Below are 17,245 nucleotides of genomic sequence, written 5' to 3' on the forward strand. Positions count from 1 at the left end.
ACACTGTCAATATCTAGATGAAAATATACTTTTACATGGATATCTGCTTTGCCATCCAGATCAGAGATGATTCAGTGTTCAAGGTGTTTGGGGCTGTGTGCAGGGAGTCTCGGAGTACGTAACCAGTGCAGAAAGTGCGAATTGGTTCTTTCCCCAAGTATTAGAAATGGCGAGATGAAATGCTGTTTAAAGAAGGGGGAGAATCGGGGGGAGGAGGGAGTGTCATCAGTCTGAGTTTGTTGTTATCATTCTGATTATTATGGGCTGATTTGTCTGGAGATGAAATGGCTGGAGCATTATCTCAGTTGCTCTGTGGGGTTTTTTATCAGCTGTCAGTTTCAGCAGCTGCTTCTCAGGTGGGTAAGGTCACTATGGCTTTATGCTCTTGAGTTTTCCACATAAACCCTATCGTGTTATTAGAAAAAACAATGGTTATTCAAGCACAGAAAGGCTCAGTGATATTATTATTATTCATAAGAATAGGCCCTGTCAATCAGTAATCCCTGAAATGTAGAGCAAAATAAATATGACCTGGCTTGCTTTCACCTTGTGGAAGTACTGATAGGTCTGGCCCGTTGTTCTTTGTAGCTATGCTGTGTCAAGCCTTGGAAAATGGATTCTTTCTCTAGATGATAGTAAAGCCTGATATAAAATAACAGGCAATCCAACAATTAAAAATAAAATAAAATGGAAAAGCTAAGCTAAACATACTACAGATAAAAATATTTAGGGAAAATTATTCAAACTTTTTCGTTTGCTAGATAACTCTGGTCAGTGAGAAATACTTTTGGTGGAAAAGTGAAAAACTCGCAAAATTGTAAGATTTGATGTAAACAGTCTGCCCTCCCCAATTATATATGGAAAACTGCAACAGGTTCCAATTTGTTACTGAAAATTGGCTTTTACGCATTCTCTTTTGTACTGGGAGTATTTAATCCCTAATGATTGTAGTAATTTTGCATTTTTACTGCAAAAACTTTAATTACTTAACGATGCTTAATTATTAGATATGTTGGTCTGATATGACCAATGCCCACTTGAAAGGAATGAAACTGAATCTCTCTAAAAGAGAATGAGATCAGGTTCTACCATAAAGTATCGTGCATATTTTTGTCCAGACTGTGGAGAGAGCTTAAATGTTGTTAGTACCAAATGTCCTCACATGTACAGTGCGAAAACAGATACAACTTTTTCTGAGAACTGCCCAGTGTAAACTTACAGGCACATCTCTGTGCCTCCTGAACCTTTTAACATCAAATTACTGGCTATCAAGTTAGCTCTCAGTAAAGAGGATGCTTTTAGAAAACATTTTTTTGTTTGTGTTGTTCTGGGCATTGAACATAATTATGCCAACTGTAGCTGGTCGCAGTGGATGATTTCAGTTTAAGTTCCTGATGTGCATCATCACAGGCCCAGCCCAGCGCTGTAACGCGCTGTATAAACCTCATTATAAGGGAATCATTAAGTTTGTAAGAGTTAAGTATATGACCTTTAATTTATGTAATAGATGGAAAGCAAAATGTGTTATTTCTGGCATTTATTTCCTTAAGTGTAAATTTTTATTAGATGTGTCTGAGTATCCCTGTCATAAAATTCATCATGTTGCTTTTAAATTGGTTTCCAAAAGATGTGAAGAATGCAATTATGCCCTGTGTGTGTGGACTAAAAATTTTTTTAACCCAGTATTTCAACTAAATTCAATATGCATTAAGTAGTGTAAAACATAATTGAAGTCCTGTGACTTTAACATCAAGAACAGCAATGCACACAACAAAAACACTGCAGCCGTGACCAGTTTGGAAAGATGAAGCTTTTGTAACTAAACCAGTAGTAAAACAGACCTGCCAATGTTTGAAAGGTCAGCTTCATGTGATGCTATCCTGAGGTTCAACAATCAGATGAGATAAGAAACCATCTCTGTTTGTTTGGTTTTGGGTTTTTTTTTGGAGGGGGGGGGGGGAACCCAACCAGCAAAAGAAGCAAACAAAAAAAAAGGCAAAAAAAACCCCAAACCATAAAACCCATCCAAACACCAAAAACCACTGAAAAGGTCTTTCTCATTATTTCATCGTTTTCTCATTTGTTCAACAGCTTCATCCATTCCTTAACACACAGGCTTGTCTGGTGCTTTGCCTTGAGGGATAGCAAATGCATTTTGCCTATATTTCTGTGCTGGCAAAGATTGAGTAAAAACAAACAAAAAGTGGATATGCATGCGCTTGAATATGGACCAGTAAATATAATGTGCACTCGTGGAAGGTTGTTGGTGTGCACAGTCTGTGGCAGTCTCACCCATGCAGTTATAAGCAGTCTGAGACTTTGTGTTTTGGGTTTGGGTTTTTTTATATATTTAGCTCACACCAAAGCAAATGAGTTGCAAAAGGACAGATAACATCTTGAATGCACTTTTTGTGAGGTCATCTGCTTGCTTTGATCAGCTCATAGATGTTATTTTCTTCAGGCTGACACAGCTGCGATAGTCATTTGATTATTCTTGTTATTTGCATGAAAATTATAACTAGTTACTTGATAAAGTCATGGTGACTGCCTTCTGCCCCTAGGGAAATGCTGTGCTATGCTTTATCTAGGAGATTTCACAGCGAGAGATCTCATCTGTAAGGATATAACTGAACAGTTGGTCTTATCCCTCTTTGCTTCTCTCACTGGAGCCTTTCCTCCACCCTGGCCACACCTGATTGACAGACCAGGTCCTTTAAAATACCTTTCATTCAAAGGATTAACTCGTACTGTTTTCATACACTTCGGGTACAATTGTTCTGAGTTGACTTTTAGTTTTTTCTAGCTAGGAGTAGTCTCCCAGCTACAGAGCTGTTTTGCTTTTGCAGTGGAGAGGTACCATCTAACTGGTCTTCAGCCTGGTTCAGTGGGGAGTCAACTGCTAAACATGCACTCATGAGATGTGCTGAACTCCTTTTCTGTTCATTTTCAGTGCTGTTGGTTCCTGCCCCCTGCTCTGCCCCGAGGTTCTAGCTATCTCTTCCTAATCTTTCAACTAGTTTCAAGGCCAGAACTGTTTAATGCACAACTTGTATTGAGATTAATAAAGGAATTTACAATTTTAGCTATGAGAAGTGTTTTATAGTGTTGGTATAAACCCAGACGTTTCTTTTCTGATGGGTCAGATTTTCATATCCAGGTATTTCTGTATTGGGAAATACTGAATGCAGATGACAAATCACATGCCATTAGTATATTTCAGACTGGGAAATATATGAGCTCATTCATTCAAAATAGATCTTTCTGCCAAAGAGATATAAATACACATTGCTTCTTCAATGTTGTGGCCTCCATTCTTGATAATAAGCAATTGAGAATGGAGGGTGGGGAATTTGGCAGTTCTGTCCTTACTTCCATAAACAGTAAGGATGGGATGGATGGGTATTTTCAGCTTAGCACAAAAGCTGAAGAGAAGAAAGAGGGTGGGTATAAAAAGCATAAAAACATGGGTTCCAGCTAATCCATTAGAGCTTATTGCTGCAAGAAGTGGCCAGTTTCTGAGCATTTTTTCCTTGTTATTTCTGTCTGATGGTTTTTAAGAAGATGAGTCTTTCAAATGCTTATTTATGTACCATGTAACATCTGAAATATAACTAGTATACTTGTCTTCCAGGATTCATAACTTTCCTCTGTGCTCTGAGATGCATATGTGGAAATGGCATCTCCTAGTTGTTTGATGAAGAACATGTTAATTTCATGATTGTTCTTCCTTGGCCTTATGGAGAAAGAAAATTCGCTGGATTTTTTTAATTCTTGTTTGTCTTTCCATTTGTACTTAATTCTCCATTCTGTAAGCTAAGGTGATGGGTTTTTAGATGACTGCATATTCAGTTGCAGACCATCTGTAGTCAAAGATGCAAACGTCTGTCCATTTATCTTCTGAATGTGGGAACATGCCATGGTTCAGCCTTCTCCTGATTCCTCTATCCTTTGTAGACTGTTAGCTTTTTTTGCTTAGCTTGAGCACTCACTGCTGGAGCTTTCTTTTCAGTGCTGTGTCTAAATTCCATGAATTTTCATCTCCTGCGGACTAATCGCTTTAGCGCTCATTCTTCATATATCTTGGCTAGAGCTCAGAAATGTCTGAGACTGGGCATTTGGAATGATCCTGTATTTTAATAGAACAGATCCTGTAGTTTGACATCAAGTGAATTCTTTATATTAAAAATTACATAAGCCCCACTCTCTGCTAAGAAAACAGACTGTATTTTGAAGCACAAGAGTTTCCATAGTCCTAATGGAAGTGACATTAAGGTGATTCCAAAATTACCCTGTAGGTCTCTAGAAGAGAGAGCAGTTTGTTCTACATGCTGTGTCAGAAATTGTTGTATGTATGTTTTTCAGAGTGTCCTGGACAGAGATCCAGGTCCCAGACTCTCCTGAAACTGAACTTCCAGACATAGTTATGTTTTTTCAATTCTGTAAACTAACACAGAGGAACCTTTATGCTAATTGAAATTTCTTACAGTCACTGATCTTGCTTTTATCCTGTTCCTCCCACGCAACCTCTCATCCTATAAAATTAGACCAGCCTTGCAGGAATGTTACAGTGGGAGGAAAATGAGTTTGTGCTAGCATATTTCTTATAGTAATCTCATTAGCAGTTGTGCTCTGTGGTGAATACATGACCAAGTTGTCCGTACGTGCTTTCTTGATCTGTTTAGCCTAAACCATCTTCCAGCATCTTCATGTGTTGTTGGTTTAATGATGGCATGTGCATGATGGTGTCCTTGGGAGCTGGTAGTCTTAGGTTTCTGGTAGGTAAGAAAGTTAATGGAAACAAAAACTCAATGGAAGTTAATTTTCTTGTTCCAGATATGTAATTATGTATAAGCAGATTCTCAGTGGGAAAACCAGCTGTAATTTTTATATTTTACAGAAAAATCTATGTTGCTGAAAGCGCATTGGACCAAAGCGCAACAAAGCCTGGTGCAACTTCTGTATATCGCAACGATAGCCGTTAATTCTCATTGGAAATTTTTGTTTCAGGCCGTAGTGCTGAAAGTAGACCAGTGTCTTCGATAAAAGGAGGACTATCACAATCTTTTGTTTAGAAATGAAATCAAAATGAAAACTTTCTAGAGCTTGAAAAAGCATGGTGTTATTCTTTTGAGACTATAGGTTGCAATGAAAGCGTACAGGCTGTGCTACTCCCTAAATAGATCTATTTTTATGGCATTTCTGGCACAAGTGAAGAATCTGTTATCAGAAATCCCATGAGAACTAATGCTAAATAGGCTTCCAGCCTGGCTGACCAGTCCCCTGAGCTGTAGGTAATGCCTAAATATGCTTTGAACGTATAAAATATTGTATAAATGCCACATGTTGTTAAGCTTTCTGTTATGTCTCTGTACTGCGGAATATATCCAATTTCATTTGAGCCTCGGGTAGCTTTCCAGTGCTAGTAAACTTTGTCATGGCTGAAATTCTACCAGTCTGGAATCCTAGTGAGAGCAAACCTGACTGCTTGTCCGCCTGTGCTGCTCGCCCCTCAAGGGGTGTTGGGCCAAGCCCAGCTGAGGCTCCTTATTCTGGTTCCCGATCTCCTGGGAGCTCCTCGGTGGGACCTGTGGGAGCTGCTTCGTCTGCAGGGGAGTTGGGGCAGGAGTGGGGAGGCGAAAGAAGCCAAGGAAAAATTGTGAGTTGAGTGAGGCTTTTTAAGTCTTTGATCAAGAGAGTGGGTTTTCTGGTTGGAGGTAAAGATCTGGTAGAACTTCGTTTATCTGGTGGAAATGATGCTTTTTGGGAGAATTTGGGTGCGGTGATTTGGAAAGGACGATGGGGGTTATTGGGTGCAAGTGTTTGGCTAGCCTGTGGAGCAAAAACTCTTAAGAACTACTGGCATTACCTTACTTGCCTTTGGAAGATGAGAAATTGAGGTGGGGATGGGGTTGAATGCAGGTGTAATCCCGTAACTGAGAAAGTATGTTTATCCTTGCTTATTAAATTTGTTTTAATTTTCTTATACTCTTCAGTTGTTTAATCCATGTGTAGGCCTCTGTCAGTAACAAAACATGGAACAAGACCACCTTTGATACTTTCTGATACTTTGATATACTTTGATACTGTGAGTATTGGTACTCACAGGCTGTAGACCTTGTTCCAGGGACTGCCTTTCCCAAATATCAGGGTTCGTAAGAAGGGAGATGCATCTTTTGCCTCTGTGAGAATTGCCTGATGAAGCTGGAAAGAAATGTGCTGTAGGAGAATAGCAGTTTCTTTCTGGTCTTCTAATGTGTGATGTTGGTTTTCTTCGGACTTGTGGCACAACTACTTCCTTGACTGCAGTAAAGCCTTTCAGCATTTACAGAAACAGGTGGGTGGATGCCCTTAAACATCACTAAAAGTTTTTTCCAATTACTCTGCTGTAAGTGACGGAAGGTGTGCAGCACACCATCTCTCTCGCGGTCACAGCAGTGTGGAGTTTCTCATTTCAAGACAGTTTACAAGATGCTGAAGCTGTCTGGAAAGCTTCAAGTGTTGCAGTGTACAAATCTGCACTTAAAAGATGCTCTAGTGGAGGCTAACAAAAGCGTTTGCGGTGGGGAGTTCATTACTGAAAGGTTACTTATGTAACTTTCTCCCTCCTTTGTCGGATGCCTGCAACTTTTTTGTAAAGTAAATCATACTCTGAATGTTTTTATGATGTCAGCAGGAGACGGGACTGAGAAGTGGCTGTAATCCTGACTGTGTGGCAGTTGAGTCCAGCAGTTGCTTTGTGCTTTGGAAGAATGGAAAGGTTTAATCTGCAACCAAAGTAGTCTTTCTCTCCTACTGCTCTGATCTTTAGCTTGCATAAGACACAGCCTGCTGTGCTGCTTTGGAATTTAATAGCTCAGTTGTTTGGACATGATTAAAAATATAATGAATGGAATGAAGCAGTAAGATGAACAGCTCATAAAGGGTTTTAGTCTAAAAATACATGTTTTGGCTCAGCTAGTATAGTGAAGACTGGTGGCAGTCACAGAAAAGTCCACTGCATGAATCTCTTACAAGCTTTAGTGAGCTATTGCTGAGTGTGCGGCTTATGTGTTGCCTTCTCTAGTTTATCTTTTACAACGGGCCCTATTTTTTATCACTCAAATGTTGCTTTGACTTCCTAGCGTTTCCCCTCTGAGTGCCTGATGCATAGCTCCAGAGAAAAAAAGGTTTTACTTTTTATAGATTGAATTGCATGTCAAATAGGTGCTGTGTAAATTCTTCTTTCCAGTGTGAGTAATTGAAGGGGTTGAACTTCCATGCTTTGCCTGGATGTGTTTTGGCTGTTTGAAGGGTTCAAGAGCTGAAGACTGGTTTAGATTAAGATTTAGTGGTTTTGTAATAGAAAATGTTCAAGGCGTAAACTGATAGTCATAGAAGCTGGGTATTATTCTCTTCTGTGGTAGACAGGTTAAAGGAACTGTCTGTAATAAACAGATTTTGCTCCTTCGCCTTCCTCGCAGCAGTGGTTAGCATCTGCAGTAGAGAATGCAAGGTTGGGTGGGTGAGTGTGTCTGCTTCCCGTACTCGCCACCTGAAGTTTGAGTAGGGTTTGCATCTTTGCCCTTAGAGAGGGTAAACTTGTGTTGCATATAAACAGTGTAACTGAAAGTAGCAGGGAAGAATGGAAGTAGAAGAAATTATTTTTGAGATGTTTCATGTTCAATGTTCAATGAAGTGCACCTTTTTTCCCTCCTTGTTATTTGCCTGTGGGAACCTAACGTGTATTTTTGTGGTTACATTTGAACTCTTTCATTATGATCTTTCTCACTGTAGAGTTGTATTATCAAAGACAAAACATTCAGTTTTAGTGTCAGTGATGTGAAATTTAAGTAGCATGTAGGTTTGCGCCATGTAGCAGAACAAGATTCAGGCCAGTTCTGAGATTGAGGTATCTTCTTTTCTGGGTTCAGTCCCAGTCCTTTCTCTTTTCGTTAATGGTCTTCGAGTGTCCTTTAAAGCAAACCTGTATCCTGTTTCCATGACAATACTTATACAATAGATGCCTTTCTTGTAGCATGTATGTATGGATTTTATATTTGTATCATCTCTTTGCATCAATTCCTGATATATTTAAGGTCATCTTGAAGTATTTGGACCATCATACTCTTCTAGATAGAACTTAAAGGAGCATTTTTGGATAGATACATGCCTGACCTTTGGGTAAAGCTCCACAGTATCTTGTTTGGAGAGAGAAGAGTGAATGAGGTAAACTTCTGTTTTGCTGATGAGTAAAGTAGGAGGACAGGAACATTCATTGTGTGGTAGGTGTTCTCTCCAGGCTTCCCTGCATCCCCCATTTTGTTTTCTTCAGCTAGAAGATGGGTTTTGTTTGGGAGAGCTGGAGCTGTGTGCTTGTGCTAATGATTGCGCTAACAGCTATCAGATGTTTTCATCTATGAAGTATGGCCAGCAGCCACTCCAGCTGTAGAACTGTTAAGTGGGTGGCTGGGCATTTCTCCCTCCCTTTCAAATACATATGTCAGTGCAAAGGTCTCAAAAGTGAATGGTAGTAATCTAAATTGGCAGGCAGGCTGCAAGTGTCCCTGTAGGGTCTGTCTTGCAACTGGCCTGGCAGCATATGAGAGGCATACAGTGCAACTCAGCCATGCCTTGTCTAAAAAGAGCATGAAATTACACCCATGTCCTTCAAGCCACATGCTCAGAAGTGACAGGCAAGTCACCTTCCAACTTAAAATGAAGATATTTACTACAAGTGACCAGTCTTCACATCACTCAGAGAAAAACTAACTTGAAGAATGCAGTGCGTGGTTATTTGTTAATGTGCTTTGGTTCCGTATATGCATGGTGGTGTTTCTGTAATGAGCTGATGGATCTGGAAGCAGAGATGTTCCCCCTATTTGCAGTAACAAAAGGACTGCAGGAGGGCTCTGCTGCAGGCTCTCTCTCAAAGCAGGAGTGTTGACCAACACTAGATCAGGTCATCCGTGCTTTTGTTTGCCTGGATCTTGAAAATCTCCAAGGACAGTGATCCTGCAGGGTCTCTAGGAAGCCTGTTAGCATGCTGTACTTCCCTTCTACTGAAGGATATTTTCTTCACATCCACTCTGAACTCTAAAGTTATGATTTTTGGCTGTTGATTTTTTTTTTAAACTAGTCCTGTGGGCATTTCCCGTTTTGCCTTCCCTGCCTGCTTTAACCTTAGCTTGCATAAATATCTTTTGAATGTCCATTAAATAGGTTGGGATGTATGAAAGAAAAGATAGGGCAGGTCTGAGCACCCAGATCCACAACATCTACCTTTGAGTAACAGACGAGGATTTGAAATCAGAGTAAGGTCCTTGAAATCAGAATAAGCTCTTGCTTCTGAATGTAGTCAGGCACTGGGGAGATCCCATGTGGGACTAAAAACTTGTTCTCTGAGATGAGTGCACGTTATTGCATAGCTTGCAAAATTATGCTTGTGGCAAATTTTGCAAGATAGGCACCTGTGAATTTAGGAAACAGGACTGAGCCCTAGGCATGTTTTTATGACATAATTAGATCACTTTAGCTTTGTTTTCAGTGAAGAGGATAAAATTACCCTCTAGATTTTTTTGATCAGTTATGACCGCAAATTAATAATGAATCTCTAGTGCCGGAAGCAGAAGACTACCTAATTGCTACGGCAGCTCAGTGGACTCTTTCGTGGCACCATTTTTGAAATATATTTGCTTTCTGGTTATTGATATGAGGTGTCTGCACTGTGAGCTCAGCATTCCTGGTTGCTTTTATTATTGACCGTTCTACTCAACGGTATAATATTTCACCTTTCCTGTTCTCAAGGGCATTTCCCCACAAACTGTGCGCTATTGGTGATTAGTTAGTATACTGCTCTGTCTGGTTGATGTCCCAGTTAGTTATGCTTACAGTATTGGCCATTATGTGGTATTGAGTAGCCAAGCTTCCTAAAGAAGGTACAGGAAAGATAACTGTAAGAGGGAATAAATTATGAAGGCAGTTGAAAAATGAAAACAAACTAGTTTTTCCATGCTTATTTGTGGGGGTGAGCCAGACCTTGTGTAGTTTGAGTGGATGCTGAAGCAACTGGAAGCTGTCAATTACTGGAGTTTCTGGCCCCATTTCTGAGGAAATGGGTTATTCATGTTTTAACTGTAGTATAGTTGTGAACTAACTCTGTCTTGCTTGGGAAGACGAGTGGGCTGCTGCTTGGAGCAGGAGCGTGGTGTGTGATCCCCAGCTGCCCCTCCAAAGGCTCCTGAAAGCCAGGAGTGAGGGGTAGGAAAGATGCGTGGAAGCCACTAGAAGAAAGAAAATGGAGCTACCTGTGATGCGGGTGTGAAGGCTCAGCAGGTCTGTGTGTTTGGGCACAGGGATCGCAGAGTGCGGTAGGTGAGACCTGAGGAGCACCAATGCTGCTGGGTTCCCAGCTGGCTCAGGCCCTGGCAGGGGCAGCTACTGCCCTGAGCTTTGATACCTGCCACTTCCAGACAAGCGGGTGAAAAAACTAGGAATGATATGTTGTGGTGAATGCCCTTCCTCTGCCGTGAAATATTTATTAAAACAGATGTAGTTGGCTACAATGTCTGTTTCTGGGTAATCAGCCAATAGCTAGAGGAGATCAATAAGCAGATAAACAATGTGATCTCTAAAGTTGGAAGTGGCTTTTTTTTAAACAGAACAAAGAGCGTTCCCTGTCCAGGGACAGTCTCCAGCAAAATGCAGAGCAGATCAACACTGGCACCCAGTGTCTAGATAGAATCAGTTCAAATCTGGGTTTCCAAATCGGACACCCTTTTTTCACACTGACGCCTTGCCTTTCAGTCTTGATGTGCACAGTGGAGTGAGGTGCTTAATCTGATATGGCAGCTGAACTCTCTGGGGCTGCAGTTTTAATTCTGCTTTCGTTTGGTTCCTGCAGTTGTCTTCTGGTGCTGATAACCACTGCAGAATTGCTTTTCTTGGCTTGTCTTTTATGTTACAAAAAGATGCAGGTCTTTGTTTCCCTTGGAATGGTTAACCTTAGTTCAGGGAGGAAGAGAGAAAACAAATGTAAAACCACCCTCCTCCCTAGGGAAGTTTTTTCAAGTTACTTTGCAGCTGTTAAATGCCAGTTCAGTGAAGCCTTTAAACATACACTTAAATCCATTCCTGCTAAGCAAAACACTTAACCACATACTTTAAATTAAGCTTGTGTTCAAGTGTTGTTGCACTGAAAAGCAGCAGGACTAGAGCATGTTCACAAAGATAAGCACATTCTCAAGTGCCTTCCTGATTAGGCTTCTGATGCAGGAGAGCATCCCAGGTTGGGATGGTGTGTGAGGACCACTGGTTCTGGAAACGAAGCATCTGCTGATGTCTAGGCATCTGCCAGCGTGACGTTGTTCTTCAGGGCCCAGCAAAAGATTTCTGTAGGCAGGCTTCAGTATCTGTATCTTCATTCTAGTCAGGCTTCCTCTGCTGTGCTCAGCAGGTTAATGATGTTTATTTGAAAGTATAAATAATGAGTGGCATTAAGTCCCAAATGTTAAGGATCCCTGCTTACTGCATCTCTGAAGATAGGTGGGACTGTTTGTTGCCATATCTCCCATAATCTTACTGCTTTCATGTTTTGAATCTGTTGCTATTACTGTAGTGGGATGACTAAATCAAATCTAAAGCAATCCTCTCTCAGCTTGCATGGTACTCCTGGAGGTTGCACTGAAGTTGCTGTAGCACATTCCAGGAAGGTAAATTGAAAACTGAAAATGAATTTCCAAAAAAGCCCTAGAACTACTACCACAAAGAAGATGGATGATGAACCATTCTGGTCTGTTATTATCCAAAAGTAACTATCTGGCTGTTTTTTAGTGAATAAAGAAATATTAGAGAGAAAAAATAGTTTCCATTTAGCTTTATCTCTGTTGGCTGTACTGGAAATGAATCATGACATAAAAAAGGATAAAATGAAATGAAAAAGATACCATTTATTTCCTAGCACACACTGGACACTTATTCTGAAGGTTAAACTCTTCTGAACTAAAACAGATTGGACTAAAGCGCTGGTGAAAGATACTAGAGAGTCATGGAGTATCCCCATGGTACTTGGCCCAAAAGTTACGGATGAAGAGGGAGAGGAAATTGGTCTGTGTGGATCTCCCCCTCCCATTGGAGTTCACCTTGTGCTCGCCAAAGGTGCGCTGTCCATGTTGTGCATAGGTGTTCCAGTTAATTTTTGAAGCTGTGATGGAAATCTTAGAGATATTCTCCTTAAAGGAATCTGTTTCTCTCTCTGAATTTCTAGGAAGGTAACAAATACAGTGCAGGTTGTCTTTTGAGTGAAATATCGCTCTGCCCAGCCTGGATCTCTAGCAGAAGCGACCTTTCTGTTGATTCCCAGGGATATCTTGACTTCCAACCCTGGCTAGATTCAGGAAGTGCAGGAAATTACAAAGAAGGGTTAAAAAAGCATAGTGGAGATTAGTTTGGAAATGAGTGTGCAGTGATGACTGAGCCAAGTAGTTTAGGTCAATGGTTTTGTTATTTTGCTTGGTCTATGTAGCATCCTTTCTTAGGGATTTATGAATTATTCCTGCTGTAATAACTATTCAGGAGCTATAAGTGCCTGCTCTGGCATGGCTTACTTGCGTTCTTTTTTTTTTTTTTTATTAGGAATGAAAATTAGGTGGGAATGAGGAGATAACGTATGGCCTCATACCGTAAAAGTTGCACTCCTTGATAAGATTTCAAGGTTAGAACAATGATAGCATTGAAATATCTGTCGTAAACTACCATAGATAATTCAAGCAATAAAAATGCTTCTCTTAGCTATGTAAATAGGGTAATAGACTGGAATGCAGTATCTAGATGTATTAAATGTTGGGGTTATTTTACATTCCAATAATATAAACAGAGAAAATGGAGCTGAAGATTAATTTGAATAGGAAACAGGCAAGATTTCTCTTTGGAATGGTGAGCAAGCCAGGGATGGGTTTGAGTTTGTTTTGTTTGAAAGTACCTGAATTGGTAAGGTAGCTCGAAATGTATCAATGTGCTGAGCAAGAAGAGAAACATCTCTCTGCTTTTTTTTTTTTGTCCCCCCTCCCTTTTTCTCTCCTGACAAAAAGAGCTGTGGGGTTTTAGGAAAGGCTGATGTAATTAGGCTGAATGCGTTTTGATGGTGGGATGCTGTCCAAGGATGCGTTGAGTCACATCTAATGGCTTAAAAACTACTAATTAATTTCAAATGAACTGGAACAAGGAGACATGACTTGACAAGTACTAGATTTTGAAAGCTGCTGATTTTGAAAACTTCCAGTGTAGTGACCCTGGGCCAAGGGGATGAGAAAAGTTGGGAACAGCCTGGTGAGCCTGTTGAAAAGGGGTAAAAATTGAAGTCTGTAAATGGTACGAAGATTCTGATGCAGATCAGCAATTCTGGTAGCTCTGTAGCTACTCTTCAGCAGCTCCCAGGAATGGGTGGTGGAAAATTCTCAAATCTGTGTTTCCATTTCCAATTTGTTCAGTTCATTTTCAAGCAACATGCTCTGAAATCTGAGAGATGCCTCTGGTCTTGTACTAATAGATCTGGCTCCATGAGGGAAATGCATCTTCATTGCTCTATAAAAGCTACGTAGCATGCAAGATCTTTGAAGATGATCCCGGGGTAAGATGAAGGGTGAGAGAGAAATCGGTGGAATGTGCGCAGGTTCCAAAGGATGGGACAAAAGGCGCCCAAACTGAAAGACAAGAGAAAACAAAAAAAGCAGAGAAAGTTTGGAGCAGAAGGGAGTGGGGCAGAGGTTGGTCTCTTGCCCTACGGATTTCTTTGTGACAAATAAGTGGATTTGAAGGATAGACTGAAAACTGCAGAAAGTGGGAGAGTTCTTGGGTTTGGTGCATTTTTTTCTGACTGTTTGCCATGCCCTGGCACTTCATAGTTTCTTGCTGAAAAGATGCCATTTCTGCCTTGCTCTCAGATCATTGTATCTCGTGTTATCTCTTAGGACAGTTACAGTTCTCACCTAATCTCCTTTCTAGAGGTTCTGGTCTGGTTCTGTCTGTGTTTGTGCTGGCAATTAACACGATGATTATGGTTCCTCTACTGTGTCATCTTGGGGAGCGAGCAGTGGGCAGTATATCTGAATAGTGCTTGGGACAGTGATGTTTGAGGTATGTAGAGGAGCTCTCCAGGTGCAACTGCAATAGAATAATCCTATTTACTTTCTTTTGTCATAAAATAAGATAATGGTTTGGCAGCTGTTCAAATCAAGACAAATAAAATAAAGTGCTCTAAATTCATCATGGAGAGAAACAGACTTAGCTACAAAATGACTAACAGGACCTTCTATTCATCTTTACAAATCTGGTCTGTGGCTGCATTCATTTCCATACAATCACTGGAAAATATTATGTTGATTGCCGGGAACAAAGCTTTTATGAGGAGGAAAAAAATCCATGCTACTAATCTACAGTGGAATTGGTAAATGGGCAAGACAAAGCTTTAATAATATTATTCTGTGCGACATCTGATGTAAATAATACAGTTCTATTAATCTCTCAAGCAATCAGAGAGTCTGGCTGTTAGAGGCAGCCAAGTATGAGCAATAATATTATCTCTTCTTAGGAATGTCGGAGTAGAATCACAAATCCATTGCTGTGAAAGCGGTTGCTGCACCAGCTCAGGGAGTCACACTCAGCAGCGAACAAGGGCACGGCCTTCCCGTGCCGAGGGAACCGGCCAGGGGGTTTAGGAGAACATCTCCCGACTCTGCACCCCGGTGGTTTGGATTCCCACCCGGCAGTCTGCTGTAGGGGGTTTGTGAAGCTGTGCTTTCTCAGGAAACGCAGGTGTTGTCCCCTTTGAGTCTTCTCCTTCCCTCCATAGAGAAGGTGTACTTCATCAGCTCATGTTTGGTGCTGACCAAAGTCATCTTCTGCGCCAGTGCCCCAAGGGCATGACTGACAGCAGATCCTGATACAGGCAGCTCTGCTGCTTTTGCTGAACCCAGCTCTGGAGGTAGCACCAGCCCCTTTGGAAGCAGTTCTTTTGGTCCATGAGGCAGCAATTCGAAGAAGTGTTTGTCTTCTGCAGATTCGCAGTGGTGGTTTGGGTTTTTTTAATTAAAAAGAAAAAAACCCAAACAACAAACAAACCACCGATGCTCGTTGGTTCCTGCAGCTGAATTCAGTCCCACTGAATCCAAAGCAGTCAAGGAGTTCATGTTGCCTCCTCCAAAAAGCATGTGTATGTTGTCTGTCCTGTAACAAGATGTTAGTTAAGGCAGCCAAATGAAGCAGAATTTTTAAATGAGATCCTGGTTTTCAAGTATGATTTTAAGATACGATGCAGGTCAGGGTTGTCTGATTCTTCACAGTTCATTAAGTAGAGAGCAGCTAGTGTTAGAGATTGACTTTTAAAAATGATAGATTTTTATTTATAGCAAAGTTCTAGTCATTAATTTTAAAGGATGGAAGCATAAAAGCAGGAATGGGTTCATTTTTAAAAAAAAGTGACATTGGTAATTTAATTAAATTGGGGTTTTGAGTATCATTACAGAAAATGAAACATTAGTTCTACACTGCTTTTCAACCTATCTGACGTATTTAATAGCATCCCCCTGCTTACAAAACCTGCATGGTCATTAATATTTTTATGTGAAAGTTGCTACTGAACTTCCTAGCTCCAGGTGCTTTGTGGAAGGATGTAAATAGTATTTTGGGGGAGGGAGCAAGGGGAAGAAATCCTGTCTGTCAGGGCTTGTACCTGGGTCCTACTGCTGTGTAGTGGAAGGCTGCGTGGGGAGACTGGAGCCCAGGGCTGTGTCCCTGGGGTGCTGGCTGTGCTCTAAAAAAAAAAAAAAAAAAAAAAAAAAAAAAAAGAAAAAAGAAAAAAAAAGGAACTGAAGCAATGCAGGAATTGAAATGTATGTGCTATTAAAATGAATCACACTTAAGGTGGTAAGGTTGCATTTAATCTGGAAGTGGGTTAACTAGAAAACAAGGTGGTCGGTCTGGATGCAGAAAGTCTAATCCTATATTCATTACAGATTAGTCTTTTCATTTCCCTGGCTGTGAGGGATACTGTCTGCGTATCTGCTGTAGAGAGCCCTCTTAGGGCACCTGAGCTCTGCTTCGAGGAGGCAGCCGGGGCTGGAGGCAAAGCAGGGAAGTTTCAAATCCCGACTCTAAGGCACTGTCCCATGGCAGGACAGAAAGGTAGTGTCTTTGCATCAGTTAATGTTAGCGATTTATGTTTCATTTCACATGCTTAGGCACAGTTTTGCTTGTATTTTATTCTGCTGCATGCTGTGTACGCTAGCATATCGTTTTTCCTTTTAATCTTCCTCTTCTGCAGCTCTGCCAAGGAGGCTAAACCTCCCTTTGCCTGTAGAAATTCATCTGGCTTTGTTCGTGTCCCCGACAAAATTATTTTCGATGATAAACCATCATTCAGCCTTGAATGACCGTGTTTTCCTTCCTCTGATGTTTCAGCCTTAACACAAAAGAACTATAATACAAGATGCTGTACAAGGGCCTGATTCAAATTTGATTAAGTCATTCTTAGTCTTGGTTGTCTTCATTGGGTTTTATATTGGGCTCTAAAACCATGATTTGCGTGGATCTTTTTGGAGTGGCTTATGGGAACCCATAGAATTTTATTTAAATTCTCTGAAACTGCTGTATAGAGGCGTTGGTTAAGGATTTACTAGCATTTTAGCTGTAACTTCCCCATCTTAGTCAAGTATTCCATATTCTTTCTGATGCAAACTTTTGTTGGACTATATATATTTTGTCTTCAGTGGAGCTGGGTCCAGATGCATTGTTCAGAGTCTGGTTTGATGCATGTGTGAAATTTGGATTAAACATGCAGTGCAGTGAAGTATAAATCCTGGTGGGCTGAAACGTTGTGCTCTTTTTCTAGGTGATAGTTGCTAATTACAGGTTTTGCTGTCTTCTGTGTGGTTCTGAGGTATAATGCAACTCTGCTTACATTGCAGGGGCCTTTGAGGTGCCCGGCGAAGGTCTGTTGAAAAACGTTATTTCAAACAGGAATGTAATCTCTCAATTCTAATCAACTGCAGTCGTGTTAAATAGAACTGCAGGGCGGCATAGGGAAGGGGGATGCTTTCTTTGGTTTAGAAGCTGGTAAAACTGGTCAGGAAAGAGTGGATCTTGTTTCTGACTCAATAGCTTGGGGAGTGATTTTTGCTTCTTTACATATACTTGATAGAAATGGTACTTAAATGTTAACCCTAACTGGCATAATGAATTCTGGTGCAATCCAGTAGGATAAGTTTTGTGATTA

General features: G+C 40.7%; 1 protein-coding gene across 1 annotated transcript in view; it reads left to right on the forward strand.

Moving 5' to 3' along the window:
• Positions 1–17,245, forward strand: part of CSMD2 (CUB and Sushi multiple domains 2) — a 311,633-nt gene that overhangs the window by 63,931 nt on the left and 230,457 nt on the right. The window lies entirely within an intron of this gene.

This window comes from Haliaeetus albicilla, chromosome 16, assembly GCF_947461875.1.
Source record: "Haliaeetus albicilla chromosome 16, bHalAlb1.1, whole genome shotgun sequence".
Lineage (NCBI taxonomy): Eukaryota > Metazoa > Chordata > Aves > Accipitriformes > Accipitridae > Haliaeetus > Haliaeetus albicilla.